Source organism: Aquarana catesbeiana, linkage group LG05, assembly GCF_042186555.1.
Source record: "Aquarana catesbeiana isolate 2022-GZ linkage group LG05, ASM4218655v1, whole genome shotgun sequence".
Taxonomy (NCBI): domain Eukaryota; kingdom Metazoa; phylum Chordata; class Amphibia; order Anura; family Ranidae; genus Aquarana; species Aquarana catesbeiana.
Genome location: NC_133328.1, coordinates 648414216 through 648434587, shown reverse-complemented (window position 1 = coordinate 648434587; position 20372 = coordinate 648414216). Strand labels below are relative to the sequence as shown.

At 50.2% G+C, this 20372-nt stretch overlaps 1 protein-coding gene across 6 annotated transcripts in view; it reads right to left on the bottom strand.

Annotated features, from left to right (window-relative positions):
- Window positions 1-20372, bottom strand: part of CSPG5 (chondroitin sulfate proteoglycan 5) — a 114875-nt gene that overhangs the window by 14978 nt on the left and 79525 nt on the right. The gene's annotated exons all lie outside the window — the stretch shown is intronic.

The following is a 20372-nucleotide window of genomic DNA, read 5'->3' as shown; positions in this document are numbered from 1 at the left end:
GCAGAGTCCTCCAGCAGAGTATTTCAGGAGAGGAGAGTTAAGAGGAAGGAGCAGAGTCCTCCAGCAGTGCAGAGTATTTCAGGAGAGGAGAGTTATAGAGGAAGGAGCAGAGTCCTCCAGCAGTGCAGAGTATTTCAGGAGAGGAGAGTTATAGAGGAAGGAGCAGAGTCCTCCAGCAGTGCCGAGTATTTCAGGAGAGGAGAGTTATAGAGAAGGAGCAGAGTCCTCCAGCAGAGTATTTCAGGAGAGGAGAGTTATAGAGGAAGGAGCAGAGTCCTCCAGCAGTGCAGAGTATTTCAGGAGAGGAGAGTTATAGAGGAAGGAGCAGAGTCCTCCAGCAGTGCCGAGTATTTCAGGAGAGGAGAGTTATAGAGGAAGGAGCAGAGTCCTCCAGCAGAGTATTTCAGGAGAGGAGAGTTATAGAGGAAGGAGCAGAGTCCTCCAGCAGAGTATTTCAGGAGAGGAGAGTTATAGAGGAAGGAGCAGAGTCCTCCAGCATTGCCGAGTATTTCAGGAGAGGAGAGTTATAGAGGAAGGAGCAGAGTCCTCCAGCAGTGCCGAGTATTTCAGGAGAGGAGAGTTATAGAGGAAGGAGCAGAGTCCTCCAGCAGTGCCGAGTATTTCAGGAGAGGAGAGTTATAGAGGAAGGAGCAGAGTCCTCCAGCAGTGCCGAGTATTTCAGGAGAGGAGAGTTATAGAGGAAGGAGCAGAGTCCTCCAGCAGAGAAGAGTATTTCAGGAGAGGAGAGTTATAGAGGAAGGAGCAGAGTCCTCCAGCAGTGCAGAGTATTTCAGGAGAGGAGAGTTATAGAGGAAGGAGCAGAGTCCTCCAGCAGAGAAGAGTATTTCAGGAGAGGAGAGTTATAGAGGAAGGAGCAGAGTCCTCCAGCAGTGCAGAGTATTTCAGGAGAGGAGAGTTATAGAGGAAGGAGCAGAGTCCTCCAGCAGAGAAGAGTATTTCAGGAGAGGAGAGTTATAGAGGAAGGAGCAGAGTCCTCCAGCAGAGTATTTCAGGAGAGGAGAGTTATAGAGGAAGGAGCAGAATCCTCCAGCAGAGTATTTCAGGAGAGGAGAGTTATAGAGGAAGGAGCAGACTCCTCCAGCAGTGCAGAGTATTTCAGGAGAGGAGAGTTAAGAGGAAGGAGCAGAGTCCTCCAGCAGTGCAGAGTATTTCAGGAGAGGAGAGTTAAGAGGAAGGAGCAGAGTCCTCCAGCAGAGTATTTCAGGAGAGGAGAGTTATAGAGGAAGGAGCAAAGTCCTCCAGCAGAGTATTTCAGGAGAGGAGAGTTATAGAGGAAGGAGCAGAGTATTTCAGGAGAGGAGAGTTATAGAGGAAGGAGCAGAGTCCTCCAGCATTGCCGAGTATTTCAGGAGAGGAGAGTTATAGAGGAAGGAGCAGAGTCCTCCAGCAGTGCAGAGTATTTCAGGAGAGGAGAGTTATAGAGGAAGGAGCAGAGTCCTCCAGCAGGGCAGAGTATTTCAGGAGAGGAGAGTTATAGAGGAAGGAGCAGAGTCCTCCAGCAGTGCCGAGTATTTCAGGAGAGGAGAGTTATAGAGGAAGGAGCAGAGTCCTCCAGCAGAGGAGAGTTATAGAGGAAGGAGCAGAGTCCTCCAGCAGTGCAGAGTATTTCAGGAGAGGAGAGTTATAGAGGAAGGAGCAGAGTCCTCCAGCAGTGCAGAGTATTTCAGGAGAGGAGAGTTATAGAGGAAGGAGCCGAGTCCTCCAGCAGAGCAGAGTATTTCAGGAGAGGAGAGTTATAGAGGAAGGAGCAGAGTCCTCCAGCAGAGCAGAGTATTTCAGGAGAGGAGAGTTATAGAGGAAGGAGCAGAGTCCTCCAGCAGAGTATTTCAGGAGAGGAGAGTTATAGAGGAAGGAGCAGAGTCCTCCAGCAGAGCAGAGTATTTCAGGAGAGGAGAGTTATAGAGGAAGGAGCAGAGTCCTCCAGCAGTGCAGAGTATTTCAGGAGAGGAGAGTTATAGGGGAAGGAGCAGAGTCCTCCAGCAGAGTATTTCAGGAGAGGAGAGTTATAGAGGAAGGAGCAGAGTCCTCCAGCAGTGCAGAGTATTTCAGGAGAGGAGAGTTAAGAGGAAGGAGCAGAGTCCTCCAGCAGAGTATTTCAGGAGAGGAGAGTTATAGAGGAAGGAGCAGAGTCCTCCAGCAGAGCAGAGTATTTCAGGAGAGGAGAGTTATAGAGGAAGGAGCAGAGTATTTCAGGAGAGGAGAGTTATAGAGGAAGGAGCAGAGTCCTCCAGCAGTGCCGAGTATTTCAGGAGAGGAGAGTTATAGAAGAAGAGCAGAGTCCTCCAGCAGAGTATTTCAGGAGAGGAGAGTTAAGAGGAAGGAGCAGAGTCCTCCAGCAGAGTATTTCAGGAGAGGAGAGTTATAGAGGAAGGAGCAGAGTCCTCCAGCAGTGCCGAGTATTTCAGGAGAGGAGAGTTATAGAGGAAGGAGCAGAGTCCTCCAGCAGTGCAGAGTATTTCAGGAGAGGAGAGTTATAGAGGGAGGAGCAGAGTCCTCCAGCAGGGCAGAGTATTTCAGGAGAGGAGAGTTATAGAGGAAGGAGCAGAGTCCTCCAGCAGTGCAGAGTATTTCAGGAGAGGAGAGTTATAGAGGAAGGAGCAGAGTCCTCCAGCAGAGTATTTCAGGAGAGGAGAGTTATAGAGGAAGGAGCAGAGTCCTCCAGCAGAGTATTTCAGGAGAGGAGAGTTATAGAGGAAGGAGCAGAGTCCTCCAGCAGGGCAGAGTATTTCAGGAGAGGAGAGTTATAGAGGAAGGAGCAGAGTCCTCCAGCAGTGCCGAGTATTTCAGGAGAGGAGAGTTATAGGGGAAGGAGCAGAGTCATCCAGCAGTGCAGAGTATTTTAGGAGAGGAGAGTTATAGAGGAAGGAGCAGAGTCCTCCAGCAGTGCAGAGTATTTCAGGAGAGGAGAGTTATAGAGGAAGGAGCAGAGTCCTCCAGCAGAGTATTTCAGGAGAGGAGAGTTATAGAGGAAGGAGCAGAGTCCTCCAGCAGTGCCGAGTATTTCAGGAGAGGAGAGTTATAGAGGAAGGAGCAGAGTCCTCCAGCAGTGCAGAGTATTTCAGGAGAGGAGAGTTATAGAGGGAGGAGCAGAGTCCTCCAGCAGGGCAGAGTATTTCAGGAGAGGAGAGTTATAGAGGAAGGAGCAGAGTCCTCCAGCAGTGCAGAGTATTTCAGGAGAGGAGAGTTATAGAGGAAGGAGCAGAGTCCTCCAGCAGAGTATTTCAGGAGAGGAGAGTTATAGAGGAAGGAGCAGAGTATTTCAGGAGAGGAGAGTTATAGAGGAAGGAGCAGAGTCCTCCAGCATTGCCGAGTATTTCAGGAGAGGAGAGTTATAGAGGAAGGAGCAGAGTCCTCCAGCAGTGCAGAGTATTTCAGGAGAGGAGAGTTATAGAGGAAGGAGCAGAGTCCTCCAGCAGGGCAGAGTATTTCAGGAGAGGAGAGTTATAGAGGAAGGAGCAGAGTCCTCCAGCAGTGCCGAGTATTTCAGGAGAGGAGAGTTATAGAGGAAGGAGCAGAGTCCTCCAGCAGAGGAGAGTTATAGAGGAAGGAGCAGAGTCCTCCAGCAGTGCAGAGTATTTCAGGAGAGGAGAGTTATAGAGGAAGGAGCAGAGTCCTCCAGCAGTGCAGAGTATTTCAGGAGAGGAGAGTTATAGAGGAAGGAGCAGAGTCCTCCAGCAGAGCAGAGTATTTCAGGAGAGGAGAGTTATAGAGGAAGGAGCAGAGTCCTCCAGCAGAGTATTTCAGGAGAGGAGAGTTATAGAGGAAGGAGCAGAGTCCTCCAGCAGAGCAGAGTATTTCAGGAGAGGAGAGTTATAGAGGAAGGAGCAGAGTCCTCCAGCAGTGCAGAGTATTTCAGGAGAGGAGAGTTATAGGGGAAGGAGCAGAGTCCTCCAGCAGAGTATTTCAGGAGAGGAGAGTTATAGAGGAAGGAGCAGAGTCCTCCAGCAGTGCAGAGTATTTCAGGAGAGGAGAGTTAAGAGGAAGGAGCAGAGTCCTCCAGCAGAGTATTTCAGGAGAGGAGAGTTATAGAGGAAGGAGCAGAGTCCTCCAGCAGAGCAGAGTATTTCAGGAGAGGAGAGTTATAGAGGAAGGAGCAGAGTATTTCAGGAGAGGAGAGTTATAGAGGAAGGAGCAGAGTCCTCCAGCAGTGCCGAGTATTTCAGGAGAGGAGAGTTATAGAAGAAGAGCAGAGTCCTCCAGCAGAGTATTTCAGGAGAGGAGAGTTAAGAGGAAGGAGCAGAGTCCTCCAGCAGAGTATTTCAGGAGAGGAGAGTTATAGAGGAAGGAGCAGAGTCCTCCAGCAGTGCCGAGTATTTCAGGAGAGGAGAGTTATAGAGGAAGGAGCAGAGTCCTCCAGCAGTGCAGAGTATTTCAGGAGAGGAGAGTTATAGAGGGAGGAGCAGAGTCCTCCAGCAGGGCAGAGTATTTCAGGAGAGGAGAGTTATAGAGGAAGGAGCAGAGTCCTCCAGCAGTGCAGAGTATTTCAGGAGAGGAGAGTTATAGAGGAAGGAGCAGAGTCCTCCAGCAGAGTATTTCAGGAGAGGAGAGTTATAGAGGAAGGAGCAGAGTCCTCCAGCAGGGCAGAGTATTTCAGGAGAGGAGAGTTATAGAGGAAGGAGCAGAGTCCTCCCGCAGTGCAGAGTATTTCAGGAGAGGAGAGTTATACAGGAAGGAGAAGAGTATTTCAGGAGAGGAGAGTTATAGAGGAAGGAGCAGAGTCCTCCAGCAGGGCAGAGTATTTCAGGAGAGGAGAGTTATAGAGGAATGAGAGGAGTCCTCCAGCAGAGCAGAGTATTTCAGGAGAGGAGAGGAGAGTTATAGAGGAAGGAGAAGAGTCCTCCAGCAGAGTATTTCAGGAGAGGAGAGTTATAGAGGAAGGAGCAGAGTCCTCCAGCAGAGCAGAGTATTTCAGGAGAGGAGAGTTATAGAGGAAGGAGCAGAGTCCTCCAGCAGAGCAGAGTATTTCAGGAGAGGAGAGTTATAGAGGAAGGAGCAGAGTCCTCCAGCAGTGCAGAGTATTTCAGGAGAGGAGAGTTATAGAGGAAGGAGCAGAGTCCTCCAGCAGGGCAGAGTATTTCAGGAGAGGAGAGTTATAGAGGAAGGAGCAGAGTCCTCCAGCAGTGCAGAGTATTTCAGGAGAGGAGAGTTATAGAGGAAGGAGCAGAGTCCTCCAGCAGTGCAGAGTATTTCAGGAGAGGAGAGTTATACAGGAAGGAGAAGAGTATTTCAGGAGAGGAAAGTTATAGAGAAGGAGCAGAGTCCTCCAGCAGAGTATTCCGGGAGAGGAGAGTTATAGAGGAAGGAGAAGAGTATTTCAGGAGAGGAGAGTTATAGAGGAAGGAGCAGAGTCCTCCAGCAGGGCAGAGTATTTCAGGAGAGGAGAGTTATAGAGGAAGGAGAGGAGTCCTCCAGCAGAGTATTTCAGGAGAGGAGAGTTATAGAGGAAGGAGCAGAGTCCTCCAGCAGTGCAGAGTATTTCAGGAGAGGAGAGTTATAGAGGAATGAGAGGAGTCCTCCAGCAGAGAAGAGTATTTCAGGAGAGGAGAGTTATAGAGGAAGGAGCAGAGTCCTCCAGCAGTGCAGAGTATTTCAGGAGAGGAGAGTTATAGAGGAAGGAGCAGAGTCCTCCAGCAGAGTATTTCAGGAGAGGAGAGTTATAGAGAAGGAGCAGAGTCCTCCAGCAGTGCAGAGTATTTCAGGAGAGGAGAGTTATAGAGGAAGGAGCAGAGTCCTCCAGCAGTGCAGAGTATTTCAGGAGAGGAGAGTTATAGAGGAATGAGAGGAGTCCTCCAGCAGAGAAGAGTATTTCAGGAGAGGAGAGTTATAGAGGAAGGAGCAGAGTCCTCCAGCAGTGCAGAGTATTTCAGGAGAGGAGAGTTATAGAGGAAGGAGAGGAGTCCTCCAGCAGTGCAGAGTATTTCAGGAGAGGAGAGTTATAGAGGAAGGAGCAGAGTCATCCAGCAGTGCAGAGTATTTCAGGAGAGGAGAGTTATAGAGGAAGGAGCAGAGTCCTCCAGCAGTGCAGAGTATTTCAGGAGAGGAGAGTTATAGAGGAAGGAGCAGAGTCCTCCAGCAGTGCAGAGTATTTCAGGAGAGGAGAGTTATAGAGGAAGGAGAAGAGTCCTCCAGCAATACAGAGTATTTCAGGAGAGGAGAGTTATAGAGGAAGGAGCAGAGTCCTCCAGCAGAGTATTTCAGGAGAGGAGAGTTATAGAGGAAGGAGCAGAGTCCTCCAGCAGTGCCGAGTATTTCAGGAGAGGAGAGTTATAGAAGAAGAGCAGAGTCCTCCCACAGTGCAGAGTATTTCAGGAGAGGAGAGTTATAGAGGAAGGAGCAGAGTCCTCCAGCAGTGCAGAGTATTTCAGGAGAGGAGAGTTATAGAGGAGGAGCAGAGTCATCCAGCAGTGCCGAGTATTTCAGGAGAGGAGTCCTCCAGCAGTGCAGAGTATTTCAGGAGAGGAGAGTTATAGAGGGAGGAGCAGAGTCCTCCAGCAGTGCAGAGTATTTCAGGAGAGGAGAGTTATAGAGGAAGGAGTAGAGTCCTCCAGCAGAGCAGAGTATTTCAGGAGAGGAGAGTTATAGAGGAAGGAGCAGAGTCCTCCAGCAGTGCAGAGTATTTCAGGAGAGGAGAGTTATAGAGGAAGGAGCAGAGTCCTCCAGCAGTGCAGATTATTTCAGGAGAGGAGAGTTATAGAGGAAGGAGCAGAGTCTTCCAGCAGAGCAGAGTATTTCAGGAGAGGAGAGTTATAGAGGAAGGAGCAGAGTCCTCCAGCAGTGCAGAGTATTTCAGGAGAGGAGAGTTATAGAGGAAGGAGCAGAGTCCTCCAGCAGTGCAGATTATTTCAGGAGAGGAGAGTTATAGAGGAAGGAGCAGAGTCCTCCAGCAGTGCAGAGTATTTCAGGAGAGGAGAGTTATAGAGGAAGGGGAAGAGTCCTCCAGCAGTGCAGATTATTTTTAGGAGAGGAGAGTTATGGAGGAAGGAGCAGAGTCTTCCAGCAGTGCAGAGTATTTCAGGAGAGGAGAGTTATAGAGGAAGGAGCAGAGTCCTCCAGCAGTGCAGAGTATTTCAGGAGAGGAGATGTGGCTACATCAGGGTTATCTTCATATATTCTCCATATACTATATAGAGAGGTTCAGGCTTTTTGTGTCTATTTCTATAAATTTCATATTTAGGCCCCTCCCCTCTATAAGATCTCTGAAGTTCCTATTTATCAGGACTACAAGTCTCAGTAATTCATCTACAGTCATGAAGAAACATGCATTACATGACACTTGTATGTGAAGCAGCCTTACAGGGGAGATAGAAACATGAGGTTGATCCCAGTTGCCCATTCCTTGACTGCCAAGCTGATGTTTACATGACCAGCATCCATGATGGTACGCATTGCCGCAATTATATACTTTCTCCACTGCAGGTGGCGCTCAGTAGCATAGGAAGGGGAGAGGAAGTCAAAAGAAACATGGTTCCTCTATGGTTTCCAGGGTCACTGGGGAAGCTATCTAATTGGATACCGCCACCCCATGTGACTCTAAAAGCCATCTTGGATCAGGCAGAGCCTATTTAAGGCCCCGGCTCCCAGGCTTGGCGCGCATTTCGCGCGTGGGGAGTGTAGAGACAGGTCACCCACCTGACAGGGACAAGGGTCAGCGGGTCATGCCATTTTTCTGGAGACCTCCCCGTTGGCCTTGGACCGGCCAGGCCGCATTCCGCCCCTCAAGACGGATGCTGTCGGCACATCTGAGACCTGCTCTGCTACACATTGCTGATATTGCTGTGAATATTCCCGGTCGGGCGCCTTCCCGCCGGATATGTTGTGAATTACTGGATTCTGCATTCTCTGCAACTAGACTCTCTGTGTGTGATTACTGTCATCGCACCACACATGGCGTAGCCGGCAGGATATGTCCCTTCTTGCAGCCATTGGGGAAGAAGGAGCAGGCACCATCATGGCACTGCTAGGATCGGCTCTGGTCCTGGTGCCCAAGTTTAATGGCTCCAGCATTCCCCTGACTGAGTGGGAGGAGAGACTCGAAAGTGCTGTGCGACTGAATCAGGTTCCCGCTCGGTTGATCGAAAAGCTGGCTACTAACTCCTTGGAGGATGACGCCTGCTGAGCAGTGAGAGAACGTGGCGATCCCAGAATTGAGGCACAGATTCTTCGTTCAGATCCTACAGGAAGACGAGAGCTTCACTCATTTTGCAGTGGCCCTACAAAACCTCTGGTAATGCCTGGAGAAGAAGAATGTACGAGGCTGTGCCAACATCACTGACTTGGACCACCTGCTGAGAGACCAGTTCGTGGTAGGATTGAAAGGTGGCTCAGTTAGGAGTTCCTTACAAGAGCGAATCAGAGCACAGTCCGCCATCTCTTTCATGATGTGGTGGTGGACGCAACTGTGGCAGGGACAAAAAGGTGTGACCCAGAACACATGAAAGAGGAGGCCCTAGCACCCTCATGGCTGTCAGCCATACACACAGCGCTAAGGGAACTCGCCCTGGATGTGGTCTCCCTGAAAGAAGAACTGTCCTCACTCAAGTAAGATTCGAGGAGAAGAGGACCCCAAGCGTTGGCAGAGCGTCCGTTTTCGGTATGTAAGTAAAAACTGACCTGCAGTTGGCCTGAGTTCAAAAGCACGCGCAGGCTGCTGTTAAACTTGTGGGGATGACCCTCAGGACAGTCAACACAAGGTCCCAGCAAACCAACTGTGGGTTTAGGTTTGTGTATATAGGATTGTATTTTATTTTGGTTGAACTTGATGGACTTGTGTCTTTTTTTAACCTGACTAACTATGTTACCAAAGTCTATGGTTTTGCCAAGTCCAGTGGTGGCTGCCCTTGTTAATGGACAAAAGGACCCGTGCTTGATTGACATAGATTCAGAGGTCACTGTCATGGAGTATGATTTCTATGCCCAGCGTTTGGGACACAAGACCAAGTCTGGACCCCTCCTGGCTATCCCTCAAAGCGGTCAACAATTTGTTAAACCCGGTCAAAGGAGTCACCTGGGTGAGGATATAGATTGACGATCAAGTGGTGGACCAAGCAGGAGCAGTGGTGAGTCTGGTGACTCACAGCCCAGTAAGTTTAGAAGTGCTTATTGTCCTGGGCATGAACATGTTAAAGGACCTGGACTTGCCCTACTTACTGGCTAAGTTTGAACATTCTGGCCAACATGCGTGGGGCTGCGTTCAGCAAGGTGTGAAGCTTAACATGATACAGGCTTGCAAAGCTCACCAGAAGCCCGAACAAGTGGTAGTTGTCCACACAACGCCCAAGCAAAAACTACTCCTGGCACCCCTCCAATGGGTAGTTTGGTCTCGTCCCATTGGGGCTCACAAGAAACTTCAAGGGACCACAGTGGTGGTGCAAGGAAGTGGTGGTGTCAGGGGAGTGGCCAGTAGCACGCACCTTGACTAAAGTTCGCAAAGGAAAGGTCCTGATGCAGCTCATCAACCTGGGGACAACCCCAGTTTCGCTTCCCAACCATGCCACCCTAGCTGATCTGTTTGTAGTGCCCTGTCACTGCTCAACCCAGTGTGGAGGCCATTTGTGCTCTAAAACAAGCAGCCTCATTGGACAAGTCTCAATACAAGTTGCTGCTGGAACAAATGGACATTCCCTTTTCGGAGCTATCCGCTACCGCAGCAGAGACTGCTTCCCCAAATACTTGAGAAGCATCTCCTGGTTTTATGCTGCCAGCCCAGAAGACTACGGCTGTACTGAAGACATTGACCACCCAATCCATATGGGGAATGCTAAGGAGTGTAAGTAGATGCAGTCTACTTTCCCCACTGCAGGTGGCGCTCAACTGCAGCGGCAAAGCAGGGGAAGAGAAAGTCAAGAGGTTCCTCTGTGGTTTGCAGGGTCACTGGAGAAGCTATCCAATTGGATCATGCTGCCGCCCCATGTGACTCTGGCAGCCATCTTGGGCCAGGCAGAGCCTTTTTTCCCAGGCTTAGCCCACATTTTGTGTGTGGATAATGTAGGGACAGGTCACCCCTCTGTCAGGGGCAGCTATTAGCAGCAGGGAGAGGTTCCAGTCGAGTGGGGAAAGGATAGGGACACGCCATCTTTCTGGAGACCTCCCCCATTAGGACATGGATCGGCCAGGCGGCATTCTGACCGTTAAGACGGACGCTGTCAGAACATCTGAGACCTGCTCTGCTACACATTGCTGATATTGCCGTGAGTGTTCCCGGTCAGGCGCCTTCCCGCCGGGTATGTTGTGAATTACTGGATTCTGCATTAATACAACTTCTGTTCTCTGCAACCAAACTCTGTGTGTTTATTGCTGCCGCACCACCCTGCGCCTCCTCGCAAAACGCCTGCAAAGCGCAACTTATTCCTTTGCGCAACAGCGTGTAATGCATGCTCTTGCAATGCGATGTGGTGAGTATTTTAGGCGTCCAGGAGGTCACATGTCCCCTCTGACCCGCCTCTCAAAAGTCTTCTGGGGCGGTAAAAAAAAACAAAAAAAAACAAGGCCTTACATTAGAGAAAGAAGCCATCAACACTGATGTCTTTGGCTCTGCGAGGGTTAATGAAATGAACGGAAAAACAACATCTGAAAAAAAATAATAAAAAATCATCGCGTCTCTCAAAACAAAACTAAAGAGCCGACGAAAAACGAAAATCTGAGACGTTCCTTCCATGAGGAATATTCATTAAATCTGCCCCAGAAAATGGGCAAAACGGATCAGAAGCCTCCCGGAATCTGACAGAAGAAGGTTAATGACATTAAAATCGGGAAATGTCGGCCTATTAGTTCACTCCGACGGTGATTGTTATCCCCGGGCCTTCTCCCCGCCTGAAGCCCGACTACAGTTACCTAGCAACCGCCGTCTCTCCGCAAAACGCTCCACTGAGCATCATGTGCCCCCCCCTCCCCCCACCGAGGGCTCTTCAGTCCGACCTCGAGAATCGCGCTCAGGCAACAAGCTCGCTCCGAAACGCACTTCACATTTCAAGTGTTTTATTAAAAAATAAGGAGGACAATGAGTGCAGACATTTCATGTGAGAACCCTCATACCTCCCGATCCCTATAGGATGTCATGATCAGGACCCTTATACCTCCCGATCCCTATAGGATGTAATGATCAGGACCCTCATACCTCCAGATCCCTATAGGATGTAATGATCAGGACCCTCATACCTCCCGATCCCTATAGGATGTCATGATCAGGACCCTCATACCTCCCGATCCCCATAGGATGTTATGATCAGGACCCTTATACCTCCCGATCCCTATAGGATGTAATGATCAGGACCCTCATACCTCCAGATCCCTATAGGATGTAATGATCAGGACCCTCATACCTCCAGATCCCTATAGGATGTAATGATCAGGACCCTCATACCTCCCGATCCCTATAGGATGTCATGATCAGGACCCTTATACCTCCCGATCCCTATAGGATGTAATGATCAGGACCCTCATAGCTCCAGATCCCCATAGGATGTTATGATCAGGACCCTCATACCTCCCGATCCCTATAGGATGTCATGATCAGGACCCTCATACCTCCCGATCCCTATAGGATGTCATGATCAGGGCCCTCATACCTCCCGATCCCTATAGGATGTAATGATCAGGACCCTCATACCTCCAGATCCCTATAGGATGTAATGATCAGGACCCTCATACCTCCCGATCCCTATAGGATGTAATGATCAGGACCCTCATACCTCCAGATCCCCATAGGATGTTATGATCAGGACCCTCATACCTCCCGATCCCTATAGGATGTCATGATCAGGACCCTCATACCTCCCGATCCCCATAGGATGTTATGATCAGGACCCTCATACCTCCCGATCCCTATAGGATGTCATGATCAGGACCCTCATACCTCGCGATCCCTATAGGATGTAATGATCAGGACCCTCATACCTCCAGATCCCTATAGGATGTAATGATCAGGACCCTCATACCTCCAGATCCCTATAGGATGTAATGATCAGGACCCCCTATTAGATGTATTGATCAGGACCCTTAAACCTCCCGATCCCTATAGGATGTCATGATCAGGACCCTCATACCTCCAGATCCCTATAGGATGTAATGATCAGGACCCTCATACCTCCAGATCCCCATAGGATGTTATGATCAGGACCCTCATACCTCCCGATCCCTATAGGATGTCATGATCAGGACCCTCATACCTCCCGATCCCTATAGGATGTATTGATGGGGACCCTCATACCTCCCGATCCCTATAGGATGTATTGATCAGGACCCTCATACCTCCCGATCCCTATAGGATGTATTGATCAGGACCCTCATACCTCGCGATCCCTATAGGATGTAATGATCAGGACCCTCATACCTCCCAATCCCTATAGGATGTATTGATCAGGACCCTCATACCTCCCAATCCCTATAGGATGTAATAATCAGGGCCCGCATACCTCCCAATCCCTATAGGATGTAATAATCAGGGCCCTCATACCTCCCAATCCCTATAGGATGTAATGATCAGGACCCTCATACCTCCCAATCCCTATAGGATGTAATAATCAGGGCCCTCATACCTCCCAATCCCTATAGGATGTAATAATCAGGGCCCTCATACCTCCCAATCCCTATAGGATGTAATAATCAGGGCCCTCATACCTCCCGATCCCTATAGGATGTCATGATCAGGACCCTTATACCTCATGATCCCTATAAAATGTAATGATCAGGACCCTCATACCTCCCGATGCCTATAGGCTGTCATGATCAGGGCCCTCATACCTCCCAATCCCTATTAGATGTATTGATCAGGACCCTCATACCTGCTGTTCTCTATTAGATGTAATGATCAGGACTTTCAAACCTCCTGATCCCAGTTAGATGTAATGATCAGGACCCTCATACCTCCTGATCCCTATTAGATGTAATGATCAGGACCCTCATACCTCCTGATCCCTATTAGATGTAATGATCAGGAATCTTGTACCTCCTGATCCCTATTAGATGTAATGATCAGGACCCTCATACCTCCTGATCCCTATGCTGTAAATGAAGTACGTTGTCTGTGCCTTGCTCAGGCACTGTAATAAAGGTTCCCATGCACTTTTTTTTGGCCATTTGGGTCATTCATGGCCACCATTGTCCTGGCTCAGCTCCCGGTTATTATCTTTTTTGCTGGAATCTCATATTACGGACTCTGCACATCCCGCGCTCCATTCAGATCCGCGCTGTGCGCACAATATCACTTCGCCACAAACTGGCAGGGGCCAGACGCATAATGGGCAGCGCTTCCTGTTATTTAACCAGACGCTTTCACCGAACAGTTCATCTCTCACATAGAGAGGACAATGGGTCCTAAGAAGAGCCCCAGAGGGTCCGCAGGACATTCTCCGAGCCTTTGAAGAGCAGAAAGATCAGAGAGTCCCGAAATAATGGGGACGATTCTATGGATCATCATCGCCATCCGCACACCGCACACCATCCGTCATAAAACACCACAGAGAAAATAATGAGGATGATTCTGAGAATCATCATCGCCATCTGCGTACCGTGTACCATCCAATGTCCCGTCATAAAACATCACAGAGTCCCGGAATAATAGAGATGGGACCATCATCCCCATCCGCACGCCATCCAATGTCCCGTCATAAAACATCACAGAGTCCCGGAATAATAGGGATGGGATCATCATCTCCATCCGCACGCCATCCAATGTCCATCATAAAACATCACAGAATCCCCGAAATAATGGGGATGGGACCATCATCCCTATTCACATTCCATACACCATCCAATGTCCCATCATAAAACATCACAGAGTCCCGGAATAAGAGAGATGGGACCATCATCCCCATCCACACGCCATCCAATGTCCCATCATAAAACATCACAGAGTCCCGGAATAATGGGGATGATTCTGAGAATCATCATCGCCATCTGCGCACCGTGTACCATCCAATGTCCTGCCATAAAACCTCACAGAGTCCCGGAATAATAGGGATGGGATCATCATCCCTATCCACACACCACACACCATCCCATGTCCCATCATAAAACATCACAGAGACCCGGAGTAATGGGGACAGTTCTATGGATCATCATCCCTATCCACACACCACACACCATCCAATGTCCCATCATAAAACATCACAGAGTCCTGAGATAATGGGGATGAGATCATCATCGCCATCCGCACACTGCGCACCATCCAATGTCCTCCGTCATAAAACATCACAGAGTCCCGGAATAAAAGGGACGGTTCTATGGATCATCATCGCCATCTGCACACCGCACACCATCCCATGCCCCATCATAAAACATCACAGAGTCCCGGAATAATGGGGACGATTCTATGGATCATCATTGTCATCCGTACACCGCACACCATCCAATGTCCTCCGTCATAAAACATCACAGAGACCCGGAATAAAAGGGACGGTTCTATGGATCATAATCGCCATTCGTACACCGCGCACCATTGAATGTCCCGTCATAAAACATCACAGAGACCCGGAATATTGGGGACAATTCTATGGATCATCATCCCCGTCCACACACTGCACTCCATCCAATGTCCCAGTATTTCTAGATTTGTTACATTTAACCTCTACTAGAACAAACGTTTTATATTCCAGGTCAGTATGAGGAGTTACTCCGCCTTCAGTCATCTTGGTCCCTTTAATTAGTACAAGGAGGACATATATGACACTGTCTGGTCAGGATGCTTATAGATATGATGCCAGGAAACAATGCTAAGTGGTTGTTACTTTGTTGCGAGATGTATCAACAACAAATCATCAATGTTTGCCTGTATCTGCTTCACCCTGAGCCACGTCTGCCCGTCATTGCCAGTCTGGGGGAGTCGGGGTACCCCTGCCAAGCTTTTCTCTCTATCATTTCTGAAGACTAGAGTAGGACTGCACTAGCACAGGGCACCCTGACCAGGTGGTGTGTCACCCTAACCAGGGGGTGTCACCCTGACCAAGCGGTATTACCTTGACCAGGTAGTATCACCCTGACCAAGTGGTGCCACCCTGACCAGGTGGTGTCACGTATTTCCTCTTCATATTATTGGCAGATTGCTGGGACCTCTACTTTTTTTAGAATTGTACAAAATTGGTTTAAGAGGGTCAGGTCAACGCCAGCAATGGGCCATATAAATACCAATTATCAATAGAGAAGCAGCACAAAGATCAGTGATGACACGTGACGCTCTGAGCCGTACAATCAGAATCCAGAACTCCCTGACCTAACTAGTGTAACCTAAAATCTGATTGGTTACCACAGTCTGCACAGCCTAAGCTGGTCATACACTATACAATCTGATTGTACAATCTCCTTTAACTTTACGGCAACTATCAATCAATTACATTACTATCAAGCTTGGCAGATCCTTGCTCTACATAGATCTAAAGGGTAGGGGGCTTGGGGGTGGATCTGTACTGGGAGGGAGCCACACTGGTGGGGAGAGGTCTGTACTGGTGGGGATATGTAATGGTAGGGGGAGGGCTATATTAGAGGGGATCTGTACTGGTGGGGAGAGGTCTGTACTGAGCAGGAGCTGTACTGGTGGTGTGGGGGAGATCTGTATAGGGGGGACTGTACTGGGGGGGTGTCACATGATACAGTTAAAAGGACTTTCCCTCACGCTAAAATACCTGCTCTGGTAAGTGGATTTATTGAAAGGAGAGAGTTGAACTGGAGGGAATGGGATCTGTTCTGGGGGGAACTATACTGGTGGGGGGAGGTCTGCGCTGGGGGGGATCTGTACTGGTGGAGAGAGATCTGTACTGGGCAGGAGCTGCACTGGTGCTGTGGGGGAGATCTGTACAGGAGGGAACTGTACTGGTGGGTGAGGGGGGGTGTCACATGATACAGTTGAGGGTAGACCTCCCCTCACTTTAAAATTCCTGATCTGGTAAGTGGGTTTATTGAAAGGGGAAGAGCTGAACTGGAGGGAAGGGGATCTGTACTGGGAGAAGGGAGTGGTACTAGTGGAGGGGATCTGTACTGGTGGGGGGGTCTGTACTGAAGTGATCTGTACTGGTGGGGGGGTCTGTACTGAAGTGATCTGTACTGGTGGGGAGAGGTCTGTACTGGGCGGGAGCTATACTGGTGGGTGGGGGGTGTCACATGACACAGTAAAATGATGACTTCCCCTCACTGAAACGCATGGTCTGGTAAGTGGTTTTAATAAAAGGGGAGCTCTGAACTGGAGGGAAGGGAATCTGTACTGGGGGGGCGCTGTACCAGTGGAGGGGGATCTTTACTAGGGGGGAGCATACTGGTGGGGGGAGGTTTGTACTGGAGGGGAGCTGCACTGGTGGTGTGGGGAAGATCTGTACAGTGGGGGGAACTGTACTGGAGGTATGATACAGTTGAGGGTGGACCTCCCCTCACTCTAAAATACCAGGTCTGGTAAGTGGATTTATTGAAAGGGGGAGAGCTGAACTGGAGGGAAGTGGATCAGTACTGAGGGGCGGGGGGAGCTTTACTATGGGGGAATCATACTGGTGGGGGGAGTCTATACTGGAGGGAGCTGTACTGGTGAGGAGAAGTCTGTACTGGAGGGGATCTGTACTGGTGAGGGGAGGTCTGTACTGGAGGGGATCTGTACTGGTGAGGGGAGGTCTATACTGGAGGGGATCTGTACTGGTGAGGAGAGGTCTGTACTGGAGGGGATCTGTACTGGTGAGGAGAGGTCTGTACTGGAGGGGAGCTGTACTGGTGAGGAGAGGTCTGTACTGGAGGGGAGCTGTACTGGTGAGGAGAGGTCTGTACTGGAGGGGAGCTGTACTGGTGAGGAGAGGTCTGTACTGGAGGGGATCTGTACTGGTGAGGAGAGGTCTATACTGGAGGGATCTGTACTGGTGAGGAGAGGTCTGTACTGGAGGGGATCTGTACTGGTGAGGAGAGGTCTGTACTGGAGGGGATCTGTACTGGTGAGGAGAGGTCTGTACTGGAGGGGATCTGTACTGGTGAGGGGAGGTCTATACTGGAGGTAATCTGTACTGGTGAGGAGAGGTCTGTACTGGAGGGGATCTGTACTGGTGAGGAGAGGTCTGTACTGGAGGGGATCTGTACTGGTGGGGGGGTCTGCACTGAAGTGATCTGTACTGGTGGGGGGGTCTGTACTGAAGTGATCTGTACTGGTGGGGAGAGGTCTGTACTGGGCGGGAGCTATACTGGTGGGTGGGGGGTGTCACATGACACAGTAAAATGATGACTTCCCCTCACTGAAACGCATGGTCTGGTAAGTGGTTTTAATAAAAGGGGAGCTCTGAACTGGAGGGAAGGGGATCTGTACTGGGGGGGCGCTGTACCAGTGGAGGGGGATCTTTACTAGGGGGGAGCATACTGGTGGGGGGAGGTTTGTACTGGAGGGGAGCTGCACTGATGGTGTGGGGAAGATCTGTACAGTGGGGGGAACTGTACTGGAGGTATGATACAGTTGAGGGTGGACCTCCCCTCACTCTAAAATACCAGGTCTGGTAAGTGGATTTATTGAAAGGGGGAGAGCTGAACTGGAGGGAAGTGGATCAGTACTGAGGGGCGGGGGGAGCTTTACTATGAGGGAATCATACTGGTGGGGGGAGTCTATACTGGAGGGGATCTGTACTGGTGAGGAGAGGTCTGTACTGGAGGGGATCTGTACTGGTGAGGAGAAGTCTGTACTGGAGGGGATCTGTACTGGTGAGGGGAGGTCTGTACTGGAGGGGATCTGTACTGGTGAGGGGAGGTCTATACTGGAGGGGATCTGTACTGGTGAGGAGAGGTCTGTACTGGAGGGGATCTGTACTGGTGAGGAGAGGTCTGTACTGGAGGGGAGCTGTACTGGTGAGGAGAGGTCTGTACTGGAGGGGAGCTGTACTGGTGAGGAGAGGTCTGTACTGGAGGGGATCTGTACTGGTGAGGAGAGGTCTGTACTGGAGGGGATCTGTACTGGTGAGGGGAGGTCTATACTGGAGGGGATCTGTACTGGTGAGGAGAGGTCTGTACTGGAGGGGATCTGTACTGGTGAGGAGAGGTCTGTACTGGAGGGGAGCTGTACTGGTGAGGAGAGGTCTGTACTGGAGGGGAGCTGTACTGGTGAGGAGAGGTCTGTACTGGAGGGGATCTGTACTGGTGAGGAGAGGTCTGTACTGTAGGAGATATGTAATAGTGAGGAGAGGTCTGTACTGGAGGGGATCTGTACTGGCGAGGAGAGGTCTGTACTGGAGGGGATCTGTACTGGCGAGGAGAGGTCTGTACTGGAGGGGATCTGTACTGGTGAGGAGAGGTCTGTACTGGAGGAGATCTGTACTGGTGAGGAGAGGTCTGTACTGGAGGAGATCTGTACTGGTGAGGAGAGGTCTGTACTGGAGGAGATCTGTACTGGTGAGGAGAGGTCTATACTGGAGGGGATCTGTACTGGTGAGGAGAGGTCTGTACTGGAGGGGATCGGTACTGGTGAGGGGAGGTCTGTACTGGAGGGGATCGGTACTGGTGAGGGGAGGTCTGTACTGGAGGGGATCTGTACTGGTGAGGAGAGGTCTGTACTGGAGGGGATCTGTACTGGTGAGGAGAGGTCTGTACTGGAGGGGATCTGTACTGGTGAGGAGAGGTCTGTACTGGAGGAGATCTGTACTGGTGAGGGGAGGTCTGTACTGGAGGAGATCTGTACTGGTGAGGAGAGGTCTGTACTGGAGGGGATCGGTACTGGTGAGGGGAGGTCTGTACTGGAGGGGATCGGTACTGGTGAGGGGAGGTCTGTACTGGAGGGGATCTGTACTGGTGAGGAGAGGTCTGTACTGGAGGGGATCTGTACTGGTGAGGAGAGGTCTGTACTGGAGGAGATCTGTACTGGTAAGGAGAGGTCTGTACTGGAGGGGATCTGTACTGGTGAGGAGAGGTCTGTACTGGAGGGGATCTGTACTGGTGAGGAGAGGTCTGTACTGGAGGAGATATGTACTAGTGGGGGGGAGATCTGTACTGGAGGAGATCTGTACTGGTGAGGAGAGGTCTGTACTAGAGGGGATCTGTACTGGTGAGGAGAGATCTGTACTGAAGGAGATATGTACTGGAGGGTATCTGTACTGGTGAGGAGAGGTCTGTACTGGAGGGGATCTGTACTGGTGAGGAGAGGTCTGTACTGGAGGGGATCTGTACTGGTGAGGGGAGGTCTGTACTGGAGGGGATCTGTACTGGTGAGGAGAGGTCTGTACTAGAGGAGATATGTACTAGTGGGGGGGAGGTCTGTACTGAAGGAGATATGTACTAGTGGGGGGGGAGGTCTGTACTGAAGGGGATCTGTACTGGTGAGGGGAGGTCTGTACTGGAGGGGATCTGTACTGGTGAGGAGAGGTCTGTACTAGAGGAGATATGTACTAGTGGGGGGAGGTCTGTACTGGAGGGGATCTGTACTGGTGAGGGGAGGTCTGTACTGGAGGGGATCTGTACTGGTGAGGAGAGGTCTGTACTAGAGGAGATATGTACTAGTGGGGGGAGGTCTGTACTGGAGGGTATCTGTACTGGTGAGGAGAGGTCTGTACTGGAGGGGATCTGTACTGGTGAGGAGAGCTCTGTACTGGAGGGGATCTGTACTGGTGAGGAGAGGTCTATACTGGAGGGGATCTGTACTAGTGGGGGGGGGTCTATACTGGAGGGGATCTGTACTGGTGAGGAGAGGTAGATGGTGGTGGTAGATCTGTACTGGTGAGGAGAGGTCTGTACTGGAGGGGATCTGTACTGGTGAGGAGAGCTCTGTACTGGAGGGGATCTGTACTGGTGAGGAGAGGTCTGTACTGTAGGAGATCTGTACTAGTGGGGGGGGGTCTATACTGAAGGGGATCTGTACTGGTGAGGAGAGGTAGATGGTGGTGGTAGATCTGTACTGGTGAGGAGAGGTCTATACTGAAGGGGATCTGTACTAGTGGGGGGGGGGGGTCTATACTGAAGGGGATCTGTACTGGTGAGGAGAGGTAGATGGTGGTGGTAGATCAGTACTGGGGAAGGGGGAACTGTATTAATTATTTTCCTTTAGGTGCCCAAAGCTGACCCCATCCCCCCGCCCTTAACCTCAGGAGAAAAAAAAAAAGATCTTCGGCCCCGACATAGTTGATGGTAGATCTAAAGGAGATTGTACGATCAGATTGTACAGTGTATGGTCACCTTTAGTGTGATAAGAAGTGTCGCCAATATCTACCAGCCTCTGTGATTAATTAAAACCTAAAATCGTAATAAAAGCAGAGGTCTCAGTCACATATGATTACAAACACTGAGGATTTTTTTTAGACTGAAAATTGCTCCCATCACCATCTATGGGCAGAGAATAATAACTTTCCATAATAGGACTGGTCACAAGGATAGACAGGCTCCGCCTATTTCTGCCTCTATACTACACAGAAGATATCTGG